Here is a 16,892-nt window from a genome sequence, read left to right on the forward strand (position 1 = left end):
CATTTCTAGTCATGCAAGCTTGGAGGTGCTGGTGCCGCGAGTGGGTCTTGGGGAGGTTGCTTACTGACTGTTGAATAACTGCAGAGAGGAGCATCAGTTGTCAAACTGGACACCAGCGAGCACAGTTGCACTGGACACGAACTCGCACCACGCAATGCATCAAACGTGAGGCTCCTACACTGTACCACTCTGACCCATCCTGGAATCCCTTGTTCTGTGGGTCACAGATTACGATGCAAGTAACGGTAATGAGTTTTGTGTTACAACTTTTAGCAGCAGGAAGATACCTCAGAGGATTAATGCACTTGCGGCACAGATTTGGCTGTAACATGCAGGTCACAGGTTCTGATTCTAGTCAGCGACCTAAAAAGCAAGAAATTACTAAAGTAGACGTAGGTTACACTGTTTTTTTGGGGGAGACCTGAATGGGTAGGCTTTCTACCAGCTTTCCGTACTTTCACGAAAATGGATTGGTGCAAAGGTTAACTGTGACTATCTCGGCAGTTTACGCCCCTTAAACACAAATAGCGTTGGAGTAAAATGTCACGAGCTTGACTCTTCACGAGCTCCAGTTCACCTGATGTCTTGCCTGCCTACTTCACCCCTAATCTTGTTGGTCCATCGGAGGCCCCGGGTTGTCTGAAATGAAAATTGCTGAGCATTCCAACACAAATATACGGACGCGATTAACGTTTGGGTGATTTGCTTATGCACAAAGAGCATCTGACTTTTCAAATGCGGGTCGCTCGATAGCAAAAGTAGATTTATGACATGCAGTTAGCTTAACGACACGGTGCTGTACAGTGCACTACACTCACTGGTAACAGCTGCGTCAGACTCTGCACCGTCTGGCACGCGGCGAGACTGGCTGCCCCTCAAACCTGACCGAGGAAGTATTTCAAGTACCTGCGCCTCCAGGTGAACAGATGCTCTCAGCAGACGGTGGACTGAAGAACGATAGGGGCGGACTGTAGTACTGAGTGACGGACAGGCTGTCAGACGAACCCAAACGCATGCACTGCTGGACAGAATCAGTGACCCCACTAACTACCTGCTCTGAATCCCTGACTGGGTTTGGTGACAGTGGACCTACTGACTCACAGAACAGCTTGGCTGTAACAGGCACAGGTTCGTCACTGTCTGCCTCAGGTCAGCTGTCAGCGTATCACATGCAAGACGAGCCGGTGAGAAAAGTTCTCTTCTCTAAAACTGTCGAGTTGGGAGCTGGAGCTAAGGCAGTTTATACTTCGGCTGAAAGCGAGAAAAAAATAAGAAACCCCTGTGTCTGCAACCAACCAGGGGCTGGAAGTAGCTCCTGGAGCTGATACCCGGCGTGGCGGGGCACAAGAGGCCCGGGATTCCTACGAAGCAGCTAGGCCGAGACGGAGGGTCAGCGGATGGACTTGTGGAGCACCCGATAACCGCACGGACACTGTAAGGCGCGCCCTGTGGGCTTAATACACAGTGAATGCGGCCGGGCAGGCTGCCGAAAACCATTGTGCAGAGCCTTAAGTGAAGAGAGGAGAGGTGCGTCCAGCTACTTTGAGAGCAGGCATCTTAGATGCAGACACGGGATGAGTCTTGGCCGTGCCTGTAATCCTGACAGCCGCACGGCGCTGTGTGCTCAGCTAGATACTGCCCAACTCGCTGTGTGGAGATATTGGGGGCAGCTGCAGTTACCCCTTGTGTGCAAGTAATCACCGGGAAGCCTACCAAAGCACGCGAGGCCACAAGCATCCCTCAGACATGGGGACATGAGCGCCTGCAGAGCCAGAAGTTTCCACGACCACGTTTTTCCGAGGCAAGGCAGGAATGCCTCGGAGAAACCAGTGTCTTTTTGCGATTCAGGGGCGTGGTTTTCGTTCTCTCCTCTTCCCATTGACTGGAAGGTAAAATTCCAGCCAATGAGAAGAGGAGAGAAAGAAAACAAGAAAGAACCTTAAAAAAACGCCCCAATCCGAAAAAGACGGGGCTTGGACAGAGTGACGTCCCTCTCCTCCAATGGCTGGCCAGCATTTACTAGGCCAGCCAATGGAGAAAGGGGCGGGTTCCAAGCCCCCCTCTAAGAAACATTAAATATTCAGGCTCCGCCCAATATGCTTACAGCAGTGGGACAGACTCCTTGACCTAATAACCATGAAGTGCACAATTATCTCAACCTAATTGTAATGATGCACTTTCTTTCCCCAATAACTCTCGGAGTCAGGTTGCTGTACACTCTATTTATTCAGGTTATATCGTACAAGGAGCGCCGAGCATGTCCTCTGCCCAGCCTGCTCTCGCGCTAATGCCTCGCTGCGCACGCCGCCTCCCTACGTCACCGCACGTCACGCTAGAGCGCTCACTACATATCTCCCCTTTTTCCCAACGAACTATATGTACAAGTCCTGACTCATGTCGTAGTCTCTGAATCTCGCAGGCTGGACCACCGCCCTTCCCCTTCTCGTCAGTCTTACCGGGGTCGTGGCAGTTGTCGCTTCGTTTTCATTACCACTTCCTAGCGCAGCCGCGCTAGGCTCACTCCTGCTCCTATCCTCTTCATTCAGCTGCTCCCCACTCACTCCATTGTCCTCTTGACGTGTCTCTCCGATGTCTAGATCCTCTGCCCCATCTCCACAGGGGTTATCGCTGCTGTTCTCACTGTCTCCATCTGTTCTGTTGCCCCTCCAGCAGAGTATTTTGTTGCACCTGGCCATGCGGTCCTGCGACCACACGTTACCGTCGCTCAGCAAGGCCGCCCTGCCTTTTACTTCCACTACTTGTAGGGGCTTTCTGTACTTGCTTTCTCCCTTTTTCTGCAATGTGGCCAGTCTTACTCTCACCCATTCTCCTTTCTCTAGAGCGGTGTTCTTTACATTCCTCCGCGCATCATAGTGTTTGGTGTACACCGATTGGGCTCTCTCCAGGTTGGCCTGCACCACAGCCGGTGACCACTCGCTCTTGATGACTCTTTCCTTCCATATTCTGTTGTCCTGAGTGAAAGGCTCACGGCCTCTGAGAATCTGGAATGGACTATAGCCAGTGTTCGTGGGTGTTATCCTATATGCCCATACCATGTGCCAAATCTCTGCTTCCCAGTCTTTGTTGTCTGAGATTGCCGCTTGTATCGATCCCATCACTACTCTATTAAAACGTTCCACTAAGCCATTCCCTGCAGGATGGTATATGGATGTGTGTTTTGCAGTGATGCCATTTCTCCGCATGAATTGGGACCATTTTTCAGATCGAAATTGGGGCCCGTTGTCACTGAGGACACACTTTGGGATGCCCTCTCTCACAAAAGTTTCGGCCATGAAGCTCACTATCATCTCCGTGTCCATGGTTTCTTCAATTCTCAATTCCGGCCATTTGGAATATCGATCCACCATTACGCAGATGTATTTCTGTATTCCTTGTGCATTTAGTACTGGACCCAAGATGTCTATAGACAGTTCCTCCCACGGATTCTTCGGAGGATCAAATTTCCCCAGGGCTGGGCGCAAAGGTTTGAGTGTTTTGTCCGCGCCTTGGCACCTCGGGCACTCCCTAACGTGTCTCTCCGCTCTTATGTCCATTCCCGGCCACCAATAATTCTGCTTGGCCCTCAGTTTCAACTTCCCAGCTCCCAGGTGGCCTTCGTGCAACATGTCCATCAGCAGGGGAATCATTTTTGCCGGTGGTATGACTCTCTCTCCTCTGAATATGAATATGCCTTGGTCATCAGTTGATAGTTCCTCCCTAACTTCGAAGTACGGGATGAGGTCTCGCCCTGTCTTGTTTTTGTCTGGCCAACCCCTTACTATATGGGCTTTCACTTCTTCCAGGACGGGGTCTTCTTCGTATGCTAGTTTCCATTCCTGTCTGCTTATGGTCGTTTCTTGGTCTTCAGTGAGTGCGACCCACTCTTCCGCCCCCTCGCTGCGTTCTGTGCTGGGCTCCATTGCTGCCGCCCTGCTTAGGTAATCTGCCACTTTGTTCTTATTCCCTGGGATATGTTCCACATCATATCGAAACTCCATTAGTTTGAGTGACATTTTGGAGATCCTCGACGTTGCGTCTGCATGTCCGCTGGATGTGAGTACCTTGAGCAGTGGCTTGTGGTCAGTCCTCAACCGGAACCTGGTGCCCCACAGAAATTGCCTGAACCGAGACATGGCCCACACTACCGCCAACATTTCCTTCTCGACCACGCTATACTTCTTCTCGGTGTCGTTCAGGGTGCGGGACGCAAAGCATATCGTTTCCACTCTCCCTTGGCCGCGGTCTTGCATGAGGACTGCTCCCAGTCCTTTGTCGCTGGCATCCGTTGTGAGTATTGTGCTTCCTTGAGGGTCGAATCCTTATAGCGGAACAGCTCCTGCCACCTCTCTTTTTACCTTTTCGAATTCTTGCTGGGCCTCTTCCGACCACCGGAATTCGCTGTTCTCTCTTGTAAGCAGTCTCATATGATGGGTCTTTGAGGCGAAATGTTCTATGAACTTCCCGTAGTACTCTGCCATCCCCAGGAATGATCGGACTTCCTCTTTGCTGGCCGGTGGAGGTGCATCGCAGATCGCTTTCACATTTTCCGCTTTGGGGGTTACTCCTCGTGCACTTATCTCATGGCCCAAGTACGTCACCTTTTCCATTCCTATGTGGCACTTGGCCCATTCTGCCGTGAGGCCCTTCCTTTCCAGGATTCCCAATACCTCGTTCAGTTTTTTTGTCATGGTCGGCTCTGTCTCGTCCCATCACCAAGATATCGTCCTGGAAGTATTGGACCCCTGGTCTGTCCTTGAACAACTGGTGCATGAGTTTTTGGAACACCGCTGCCGCTGAGGCTAGCCCGAATGGCATGCGGCAGAATTGATAGCACCCGAAGGGGGTTATGAACGAGGTCAATTTGCTGCTCTCCGGGTGTAATGCAATCTGGTGATAAGCTGATGTTAAGTCTATGGTGGAATACCACTGGACGCCCCTCGTGCTGGCCAACATCTCCTCTATTCGGGGAAGGGGGAACTTCTCTACCACTATGTTTTTGTTCAACTCGCGCAGGTCAACGCATAGACGGACCTTGCCATTGGGTTTCTTCACCACCACCAATGGCGCCAACCATTCAGCGCAGGTAATCGGCTCGATGATCCCTCTTTTTTCTAGCTGCCGTAGCTCCTCCTTTACGTCGTCCCTCACAGCCAACGGGATGTTTCTCACCTTGTGGGCCACCGGTACCGCTCCCTCTCTGAGGATGATCTTGTGCGCGAATCTGTCGAGTTTCCCCACTGTGCCCCCAAAGACCGTTGGAAATTCCTTCTTCCATCTGTCCGTGTCCGGCCCATCCTCTTGCTCCGTCAGCAGGATTTGCACCTTGCCTCCTGGGTCCAATTTGATCCCTAAGTCTCCTTGGTCGAGCCACCCTAGGACAGAAGGGCCTTTCTCGGAGACGTACAGCTTGCACCAGGCGGATCTGCCCCTGAACTCGAAGTTCAGCTTCCTGCATCCGGCCATGGGGATTCGGTCTCCATTGTAGGTAACAGGGCGTATGTCCAGTCTATCCAATTCGGGGCCCAGTTGTAGAGCGAACTTCTCCTCCCATACGGTTCTCGGAATTATGGTGTAGGGTGATCCTGTGTCTGCCACCACTTGGATTCCAACCCCTCCTATCGTCATATCCATGATTGGCTTCATCGTTCTCCTTCCATCGGCGCCTCGGACTTGGCCGTCCACGCTCAGGATCTCGTCGTAGATGCAGAGGACCGTCACCACCTCTTCTTCAGCCACTTCGTCTGGTTCCTCCGCTTCTTGGCCCACGTACTTCACTGCGTTCTTGGAAGCTTTCTTCCTGCACACTTTCTCATAATGGCCGACAATTCCGCTAAACATGCATTTGGCGCGAAACGCGGGGCACTTCCGGTCGTGCGCCTCGTGCGACCAACTTCCGCACCTGTAGCAAGACCTTTTGTTACTTCCGGCTGATTTACCAGAGGGGCCAGGGTTGCTTTGCCATCTGCTCAGGCCCTTTTCTGGCGGTTTCCGTGTTTGGTGGTCTCTGTGGTGCTCTTCGTTGTCCACTTTGTTCACTACGCCGCTGGGCACACTTTCTTTCTTCGTGGCCGCTGCGCACCTACGCGCCAGTTCGGCCCTCTTGACTATCACTAGTACGTCCTTGAGTGAGGTGTCCCCTGCAGCCCATAGCTTGTCCTGCACATTCGTGCACGTGGTGTGCATCACCACTTGGTCTTTTATGAATCACTTTCCCAGTTGGCGTACCTGCATGAGGACGCCAGTTTCCTCAGCGCCGCCACATACTCTTCCACCGTTTCCCCTGGTTGTTGTTTCCTTTGCTGGAAGTTAAACCTGTCCACTGAGACACATACTGATGGTTTGAAGTGTTCATCCAGGTCTTCCATTGCGTGTGCATACACGTCGTCATCCGTCGCCTCTCTCTTCTTAGGAACCAGGCTTTTGTAGATCCTCAGGCCTTCCGGGCCCAGGTTTAACAGTAGGATGCGTTTCTTTCTCGGTGGCTTGAATTTCTCCTCACTTTCGTCTTCCAGCACTTCTATAAAATTATCTATGTACTCCTTCCAGTCCTCCCATTTCATGAGCGGTTCCCCTGGTCTGGGAAGGAACTGGACTGGCGCCATCGCGAACCCCGCTTGCGCGCTCATCTTCTCGCCCTTAGATGTGGGCGGCGCACTTTCCAGGCTTCTCAGGCTCCCTGGCGCGCTGTTTTGTTCCTCCTCGCTGAGTAAAGGTGGAGGGCTGCTCCTTTCAGCCCCTTCCCGCTCAGGTGGGGTAGCCAGTGCGGTTCCCTGTGGGCCGTGGTCGTGACTAGCTTCCTGCTCAGGTTGCGTCGCGGCTCCCAGCAGGTTGCTCACTGCGCGCCTGCGGTGCACTGTTCCGCGTGCTTATTGGCTCTGTTGCGCTCCTTGTGGTGCCCGGTCAGGGTGTGGTCACTGTGCGTTCCCTCGGGCCCTCCTTGCTCTCTGCTCCGCGACTCCGCTTCGTTTCCGCTGTTCGTCGCGTGATCCGTGCCGTGGGGGGTCGTGGGTCGCTGATCCCACCCTCGTCGCCACTGTAATGATGCACTTTCTTCCCCCAATAACTCTCGGAGTCAGGTTGCTGTACACTCTATTTATTCAGGTTATATCGTACAAGGAGCGCCGAGCATGTCCTCTGCCCAGCCTGCTCACGCGCTAATGCCTCGCTGCGCACGCCGCCTCCCTACGTCACCGCACGTCACGTAGCTACGTGACGTGCAACGCTAGAGCGCTCACTACACTAATATAACTTATTTTCACTTGTACTTAAGTGGTTGTCTATTTACTTACTTCTATACTATTGCGCGACCTCTTCTGATGTGTCTGTAAAACTTAACTTTGTCCTGAATTTTGACCTCCTGTCCGGAATTTTTTTTCTGAATTTTGACCCTTTGTCCTGAATTTTTACACTCACCGTCATGAATTTGCACCCATTCCAGTTGGTCACCCTATGTCTGTAACAACAAGACTAAAAATCCTTAAGACGGTCTCGCGCAGAGCTATCGTGCGCAGCAATAATGATATTATATTGATTCCAATACTATAAAAGAAAGAACGAAGAAAATAGCATTCACCTAAAGCGGAAACAGAAATAATAGGACACGGTGGAAAAAAATTGGAGAATGCGGGCATCGATCCCGCTACCTCTCGCATGCTAAGCGAGCGCTCTACCATCTGAGCTAATTCCCCGCTACGGGATGTTTCATTTCGAAGATTGTTCTAAATACTCAACAAACTACAGCAGTCAGTGAGTCGAAGTATAGAGAAAAGAAGCTGCTATCCTGCCACGCAAAAGTACTATTACTCACGTCTATGTGACCTTCACACATTTTCTATAAAACGTTTTATTTCCTGGCGTGCATCCCACTCCTGCCACTTGTTTATTCTCTGCCATGAGCCATTTTCTTGCACGATTGGTCGAGGCACTAATTCGGCATATTTTTTCTCCTCTACGTCTGTTTGGCTGAATGAGACGCCTGTCAAACTCTGACGTCAGGCTGTTGCCGAGGCGTGTAAGGAAACTCCGGAAGAAGGTTGCGGGCCCCAATTGGCTGCACATAAAGCTTGACCTCCGGTGAGAATTATAGGGCTTGCAGCATCCAATCAACACTGGAGCGCATGGCTGCAAAAACAGGCAGCCGAAAGAACCAATGGAATAGGAATAGGCGACTTGCTACAGTTGAATGGCGTTTAGTATGTGTAATCAGCAACACTTCTGGCCCCAGTACGTACGTGATTGGTGGTAGCCGTCTTATAAAATTAGTGGGCGGGCACTCTTGAGAGTTGATATGTCCGCCATCTTGGAAGCTGGGCTATGGAGGATGGTTGTTTTCCCGCCTGAGTGGAGCAAGTTTTGATGATCGTCAGGTATTTATTGCCCGTTCTCTCACTTGGTGCGCCGCTGTGCGGAGAATGGCTGCCCATATAGGGGGCACCCTGCGGGCGGCCAAGACCCTAGTGGAAGGGACCGGTGTTTTTGCTGTTGCAGTTGCCCAGTACCTTCACTACTCACTATACGACTACTTGCTCTGTGGCGCACCCTCGTACACTACAAGGGTTCCTAGCCAGTTGTGCTGTGTTTTAGAGTCAATAACTTGGATGACACAACACGCCAATCCCGCGTAACACACCTTAGAGTAACCATCACCAACTCCATCGTCCAAAGGGGCGACCACTGTCCTCAATGGCTCTGTCACTAGGTAGTGTCTGTGCACTCAATATATGTTCTGCTACTGATGTGCCAAGGAGGCGGCGAGTTAGCTGTAACTTTGATATTAGGTTTCAGTTTTTTACCACTCTGATACTTCTGCCCTCGCCCTCTGATTCTTACTACGTTTATGTCTTCTGGCCCATTCTTTTTCGCACCCCCCCGCCCCCCTTTTCTTCCGTTTATCATCTTCCCATCCTTTTTTTTTATTAATTGATCTGTTTGTCCCGTTTTTCCCGTCTTGGACCGTTCTTCATCGTCTCTTGCCCTCCCCGACTATCCCTAGTTCTCCCCATTCATTCTCTGACGTTCGTCTCTTACTACCTATCTTGGGTCTGTATTTCCTCCTCGTCGCACCTCTACTGTTTTGTGGCATCCTGTGTCACCTCTACCTCATTCCCCTTCTCTCTCTTTTTCACTCTGTAGTAGTTCTCTACTATGCTATTTGGACCCTCTCTTCATTCTCTTCCCCTCCTGCTTTTACTCTCTAAAAGTTCTCTTCTTTCGCTTTCTGGTACCTCTCACACCCCACTCACCTTTCCTCTGATTAGTTTCTCTCCAAACTTTTTTTATTTTTTTTTTAGGTTCAAGCTTACCAGACAGTGCAGCGCGCTGTCCGGTTTGCTTACGACTTAGTGTGGGCATTCTGAAAGCTTCCCTGGGATTGCATTTCTCCATTTGTTTACTACTGGCTTTGTGGTTTGTAATTAACATTTGCTTGCATGGTGTTTGCAGGCTTTAGTTTAGGCTGTCGAGCTCGAGTTCGTCCTTCACTTGAACATCCTTGGTTTCCCGAATCTTCTCGAGTTCTAGCTTTCCGTGAACAGGTCTTTTAATGGCATCTTGCCACATTTGCTATGGGTTCAGAGACCGGTCACATGTCGGGCAATGTGTTCTGAGGGAGCTTTGTGTGTGTTTATTTATTTTCTGCTGACTTAAAAGTGAGGAAATTTGTAACAATCTATCCTGCATCCTACCCCACGCCACAAAATTTTAGCAATGCTGAAAAGCAGCCACACTGGTGTATAGCATGGCTAAAACGGTTTGCTTAAGACAATCGCTCTTGCATAAGCTATACTTATTGGTTTTGACAATGTAGGTTTTTATTTCTAGGTCAGGTAAGCCGTAATTGTTTGCTGTCAGGAGGTGTCTGCAAGTTGGAGGGAAATCACTTCTATTATCTTGGTAATCAGAGAGAACGTCTGCATTTTGCAGCTCTCTAATATGTTAACATTTAGGGAAAGCATTTTTTTGGGCCTTTCTAAGGTTGATACCCCACAAGGGCTTTTGTTTTAGGCTAGGGTGAATTGGTTAGAGTCCTTGTGTAAGAAGCCTTGATGGTCAAGTAACCTACTCCCGTTTTTCTTTTTTTTGTGTGATGCAGGGCTCAACCTCCTGTGCTACAGTTATTAATGTGTTCTTATCGCCTTCTAAATACATTAGTTGTGAGGTACTCCTTTATGTAAAATGTACATTGTCATTGGAAGGAAATTGTTGCTTGTCATCCAACCATGCAGCAAACACTGTTTACGTTATCAGGCTGTTGTATAATTCTCCGCATTAATGCTTGAAACTTTTTCTTTACTTGATATTGGCACTTATTGGGCCAATCAATGACCGCATACCATAACCGGTCACAAGCTTTATAGAACGTTGAATAGTATAGTATAAAGGCTTAACCAGGTGTTTGTTTTTGAAGTCCATTTGAGCAATTACATGTGAAAAGTTTTTTTCTTTATGTAACCATTTTGAATGCCAACATTAATAGCTCGTTTAACTGTTTGGGATTTGGGGCAGTGATCTATTGTCTGTGTTTCGATTAAAGTTAGTGTCTTGAACTAATTTCCAATCTAAAAAGGTACTGAGAATCAGCAAATTCTTAGCTCCTATTCTTTTTGCAGTGAATTTATAGCCTATAAAGCTAGCCTTTTTTGCTAATCTTATTCTAGTTCTTTGTATCCCATCATAAGTACTAAAAACATTTAGAGCAAATAAACTGTTCTCTGGACCTCCTTGCCTTTTTAAAAGATATCCTTCATACTTTTGAGTTAATTTCAGTTTGAGGTGGTTATTAGGTCTCGCCTGTCAATGCGCATGCGCATTGAGCTTGCGAGACTATAGGGCTTAAACAGACTTTAACCAACTTGCGATTCCTTGCAGTGCCCGTCAAATTTAAGCTCAATGCGCAAGCCCATTGACATTAAAAGCACGTGCACATGAAAGCGAAAAGGCTCCCTCCCACGGCTATCACCACCCCCAGCCTCCAGCACCTCCCCTCGCTCTCTCCGCTCACAGCCAGGCTCTTATTTCTCCTCCCACTCCCCAGCTGCCAGCACCTCCCCTCTCTCTCCCTGTACACAGCCATGCTCACATTTCTCCTCCTCCTCCCCATCCGCCAGCACCTCCCCTGTCTCTCCCTGCAGTTTCACGGCCGTGTCTTGTCTTTAACCTGCAACTCCACGACTCCAAGCGCCACCGCCTCAGCCTGCACAACTCGAGATAACAGACTATTTTTTAAAAAAAATTCGCCAGCCTTCGCCATCTGTTCCCCAGCCCCCAGCCGCCATCACCTCTCCCCGTACACAGCCAGGCTCGCATTTATCCTCCCCCCTCCCCAGCCGCCAGCACCTCCCCTCTCTCTCCCTGCACAACCACTACCAACAGAGCAAAGCTATTAAACTGACCAGGCATCCCACCCCCTCCCTCTCCAGCGCGCGCCGCGCTCTCCCTCTGTTGCCACACGCATTACACTTAGCAGGCAGACCACCCCCTCCTCCCTATGCTCGCTCTAGTTGCTGGCATCTCACCTATTCGTTTTTTTCAGTCTCCATACTATATTCACTAACCACCGAATGCAGTAGGTCATCGGCGTTGCACTGCGGCACATATTAAAAAACACACATTTCAATTAGATATAAACATACTCGCCCTCACACCCCCTAACTCTCGCCCTCACACCCCCTCGCACACCCTCAATCACCCTCGCACAACATCAACCTCACACCCCTTCACTCACCCTCACACACCGTCACACACCCTCAGCCTAACTCACCCTCACACACTCACACCCCCTCACCCACCCTCACACCCCCTCATCCTCACACACCCTCGATCCCCGCAGGGGTGTGGAATTTTTGAAAAAAACTACTTGTCCAAAGGACAAAGTGCTACAGAAATCTTCTTGTCCTGTAATAAAATCCACTTGTCCCCTTTACTACCTAAATCATTTAGCTGCTGCTTTTACTAATCGGTTACACCATCCTAAGTAAAATAGCCCTTTGCTTCTGCCCATCAGTAGTAAGCAACCACGCAAATTCCTTAACCGCAACCTATAAAATTCTATATTCCTCTCACCATAAAGGCTAAACACATCCCCTTTTCTCTCAACCCTTCCACTGACTCATCAAAGGCTCCATCCCATCACCCTTTGCTTCTATTCCTTCACACTATAAGCTTCATGTTACCCATTTATCTCAATACGGACAGAATAGTGTTATCCCTCCTCTCTCATTACAGGATACAGGTTCCTTCCCGTATTCATCCACTACACAGAATACAGGTTTAATGCGTGGCCCATTTATCTCCAACTCACTACATGTTCTATGCCCCTAGGGGTGAGTAATGCTGTGGCTCGTGAGCATGTAGCAGCAAAGACGCTGGTGGCAGACTTACTAACCAGGAGAAAAGAGACAGATGGTGGTTGTAGTGAGTTCACAGAGTTGGAATATGTGGGACCTGAGTTGGAGATGCGAGGGCTACAGTGATGAAGTAGTGTACAAGAATGCAAGGAAGTGTGCAAAGAGGATGCTGGAAAGAGTGGTGGTCAGGTTTGTAGAACAGGAGTTGAGGCGCTAAGCAGGGAGTGAGCGGCAGAAAGAAAGGTGACGAGAAGGGACTATAGCCACTAGCAACTAAAAGATACTAGACAAACGCGAAGCATCTGTAGGATTATGGGTTCACTTTTCTTAGCAAGTAGGCAGGGGTTGGTTTATTCCGGACAGGAAGAGAAATTTGGTTAAACCCCAATATTTTGGTTTATAGAAGCATCTTTCACCCCGGACGTCAGTAGGCCAACACCCTGGGAGGTTGAGGAAATCAGAACAAACAGGAAACGCAACAAAAAGGGGCTTCAGAAACATAAAACCCTATAACCTATATATATTCAAGGCAAATAACCTCAAAATCAAGACACAGTCAAAACTCGTAGTGTAACAGACATGCTCTGATCTTGATTATTCTGGGGGAAAGTACCAAAAATGCAAACAGAAATTGAAAAAGCGAAATACACTGTCTATCTAGTGTACATTCACTGTAAATTGCAGATCCTACCTAGCACACGACTATAATATAATACAATGCACACTTTTACCACTTTTTGCAGCTTTAGTTATAGTTGATTAATCAGCATGCACTATTTTGAAATCAATTCACGTGTCCTGGGGTGGCTCATGATAAACTTGTTGCTAGCTGAATAGTCCCACTAAAGCGCAGAAGCTGCTGGCTTCCTGCATGGCTCAGTAATTGATTTAAAATGTTTATTCCCCTTCCCCTTCCAATGGAATAACTGTTTAACCATAGTACTAATCCTCAGGGGAGGTACTGCTGCTATTCTCGGAGACTGCAGAGCTTGTAACTGCCACTTCATCTTCAGGCCCAGAAGCCTGAAACGTAAAATAACGAAAATAACCTGTCCCCACAATCCAGGGAATCAACAGGTACCTTAAGCCCACCTGTGGCTTACAGTTAATTTTTCGTGAGCCTCCCCCCCCCCCCCCCCCCCCACACACACACACACACAAGTATCCCCCATTGTAACCCATTGGCTCTGGGGTTTGGAGCCTCCTTCATTCTCCTCTAGGACTAGGAGCCTTTCCCTAGGCCCGTGTGCCCGCCCTCGCCTCGTGTCCCATCTCACTCAGCTTTTTTCAGGCTCTGATCTCAGCCCTTTGATGCTCTCGTTCTATTATCAAACACACCACGAAGCCTAGCACTTTAATCACTGAAACCCCAACAGGTGGAAGTAATGTCTGCTGCTGGCTCCCTCTTAAGACAACCTGGGACACCCCGCCCTCCCAGGCCTGGCTCCAAAACACATTAGCACCGAAGAAGGCTCACTGCAGGCTGCCTGTCCCTCACACCAGTAAACATGGTACCGGTGGTTAAACTCACTCCAATGGAAGTCAGCCTGGCCACACTTAGCGTGCACTCACTGCTGGCTGCCTGTCCTGCACACCGGCAGGCAGACGGGAGAGGGCTCAACTCACACTAGAGCAAGCGCATTAGCACGTTCCCTCAGGGTGCAGCTTACTCCATTGGACACCATCTACGCCACTTCAGGGCGCACTTCTCATGCTGTCTGCCCCTCACACCTATAAGCTGTACTCAATTCCCCCTTGTCGACGCCATGTAGGCCACACTCCAGAGCCCAGTGTAGCCTGTCTCTATGAAAAGAGCCTAGGAGGTGTGTTTGTTCTTACTCAGTAGCTACCGGTCACAGGGGCACTTCTGACGCAGAGGGTATTCTCCATGTGGATACTGTCTGCAGTCACTGCAAGGCACTCCCACCCCAGGTTATACTGACTTAGAGCTAATGCCTGCCAATGCCACCCTGGCCACGTGCTTGCACCCTGGGGAGGAGTGTCTGTCCCTCGACTTCCGCCTCCGGCTCTTAATCCGCTCTCCCTTCAGGCCTGCTCTCCCTGGGGTCACTCTGGTGCCTCGCATACAACACACATCTTGGAGCGAGCGTCAGTTCTGCACTGATCCCGTTCACCCCCCCCCCACCCTCTTGTCGCCTACCAATGTTTGCTCCCTGGATGTTGGCTCTTTCTGTCCCCCGGGCATAGGGTGACCAGATTATCAGAATGAAAAACCGGGACGGGCACAGACATAGAAATAGGACTAAATGTCAAATTAGGTCTCAGTGCTTCATATATATGTATATCAAAAGAAAACTCTACTTCACAAAAGAGAGCACGCACACAAAGAAAGCAAATGTCAAAGGAATTTTATTTCATGGGGACACCTCCGCTCCTCTGACCTGGCAACACAGAACCATTTATACTTATGTCGAGATCATAGAAATAGACATCTATTGATTTAAATTTAAAAAGGATACACCCATTACAAACGGGCATGCAAGTGCCCTCTCATAGAATGCATTAATTAGCGCAGGTGGTCAAAACTGTAATTTGAAAAATATTGATATTTCAATCCTCCATAGTGTACTAATATACACCCTTAACCTGCATAATGCTTCATCAGACCCCCAGCCTACAATATGCACATTTCACCATTGTATCAGCAATGTATCTAAACAAAGCATTTTGGACAACTGCTAATATTGTCACAATATAGTGCAAACCTTTTACATGTGACATTTTAAAACACTGTGATCTGCTGCATAACTGTGATGTATCTGGGAGACAAAATTCCAATTACAAATGGCTGGCTTTTTAATTAGCATGGAGATCACTAGATACTGTGCTGATTAATCTCACTTGTAAATGAAATGAGAAACAACATTGTAAATATATTACATGCCAGAGTGAACGAGCATCTGCGAAACTCGCGCATGCGTGTTAAACACTAAGTCTTGAGTCTTAGAACAACTAGACCGAGAACACACTAAAGAATTGTGATGTCGGCCAGAATATTAGGAAGTGGAGGAAACTCTTAATCCAAATAAAATGGACTAAAGTCGTCCTTCAAGCTGGGCCCAATTCTATTCAGCGTGGATATTTTGATGGGGACAGCTTGCCAATATGGCATTGTCTTTTTACAGTTCCAATGTAGGCGCTAGCCAGGGGGGCCCTGACACTGCATGTCACAATGCCGAAGCCCCAGTTAGGCCACTATTTATTCTTTTGTGACCTCTTAGTGGCCGAGCGGGCCAAATAACCTCTTGCATGCTGAAGTTAGCCCTTGTACAGAGTGTTCTAGGTGGCCCGATTATAGTTCTCACAAAATGGTATTGTAAGCGAACAGAGTTCAAAGAAGAATATTATCCTGTGTAAGCATACAAATGAATGTGTCCAATGCAGTTGTGTTAAGAGAGAAGGCAATTTAATAATGTGAGCATGTAAAGATGGTGTTTCTTAACCTGGCTTAATACCACCACTTGACACTCGCTACTTGGACGTAAGATGAAAGTAAAGCTATCTAAGTACATTGCTAAACCTACATAAAAACCGTTAGCTATGCAAGTTTTGAGGATAACTCATACTGAAAGCCATGTTTAGGTAGCCTAAAAGCAAGTTAAAAATGCACTAAAAGAATGTATAGATCAATTTAATATGTTAAAAATAAGTCAAACATTTATTTTCTACACAACTAAACTATCAGATTGTTTTTTGAGAAGTAGTTGAAACATTGCTGTTCCAAGCAACTGCAGGCTATCATCTCCGAGGCACCCGGCACATCAGGTCTGTAGAGCAAAGATGTTCCAGTCATTCACATCCATCAGCCAATGGAGGAACACACTATGCTGATCCTCCAGATGAGGAACCAAAATCCAGATCACCGGGAGGCGAAGCCTCTCTGGAGGACCCATGATGCATGAAGGAGCAATTGCAAGCGATAGGGACAACTGTACAAGTGAACCGTTAACGGGCCCACCAGTAAGGCAATATCCTGGGGTTGAACCAGTTGTGACCCCAAGCATATGTCAATGGCACACTCAAAGTGCACAGAAGACAACTGAAACCAGGCTGCATGCAGTGTAGACAGACAGGCCGAAAGGACAAATACCAATGGTCAGTAAGATCCTGAAGGATGGTGCGCCAAAGCACTGTATGATTCATTCATTGCATAGGAGGACACATGGTAGTGAGATCTTTTCCTTGTAGTATAAGGCATGCTCTAAATATGGCCTAGTTTCCCTGAACCTGGCAATCTTTACTCATCTCCTCACCCCAAATTGATTTCAAATTAACATTGTCTTTCCAGAAGTAAAACCCTTGTGAAGACAACTGAGAAACAAAGAATGCAGAAAATATCAGCTTAATTCTAGTGAACATGGCTTTGAGCCCGTGATTGTTTGTAAAAGTAAGTCTAGGTTAGCAGTATTGTGAACTGAAAAGTATGCATATTTCACCCTTTGGTGGTGTAGGGCAGTATTCCCATTGTGTATAATTGAATGCGGCACACAGAGTATTTGCTTTTTGCAGGAAATGGTGGCCATAATG

At 48.5% G+C, this 16,892-nt stretch overlaps 1 protein-coding gene and 1 non-coding gene across 6 annotated transcripts in view; one reads left to right on the top strand and one right to left on the bottom strand.

Moving 5' to 3' along the window:
• Positions 1-7,615: 7,615 nt before the first annotated feature.
• Positions 7,616-7,688, bottom strand: TRNAA-AGC (transfer RNA alanine (anticodon AGC)). The gene has a single exon. It is a non-coding gene; the product is annotated as a tRNA-Ala (tRNA).
• A 422-nt stretch (positions 7,689-8,110) lies between these two features.
• Positions 8,111-16,892, top strand: part of PPP6R3 (protein phosphatase 6 regulatory subunit 3) — a 1,665,951-nt gene continuing 1,657,169 nt past the window's right edge. For 3 of the 5 annotated variants that reach the window (XM_086957827.1, XM_086957831.1, XM_086957834.1), the window contains exon 1: positions 8,111-8,366. The gene's annotated coding sequence lies outside the window, so the exon portion shown is untranslated. The remainder of the gene's footprint in view (positions 8,367-16,892) is intronic. The other 2 variants (XM_086957829.1, XM_086957832.1) reach the window with 1 other exon arrangement.

The sequence above is a fragment of the Lissotriton vulgaris genome, chromosome 2_1 (genome assembly GCF_964263255.1).
Source record: "Lissotriton vulgaris chromosome 2_1, aLisVul1.2, whole genome shotgun sequence".
Lineage (NCBI taxonomy): Eukaryota > Metazoa > Chordata > Amphibia > Caudata > Salamandridae > Lissotriton > Lissotriton vulgaris.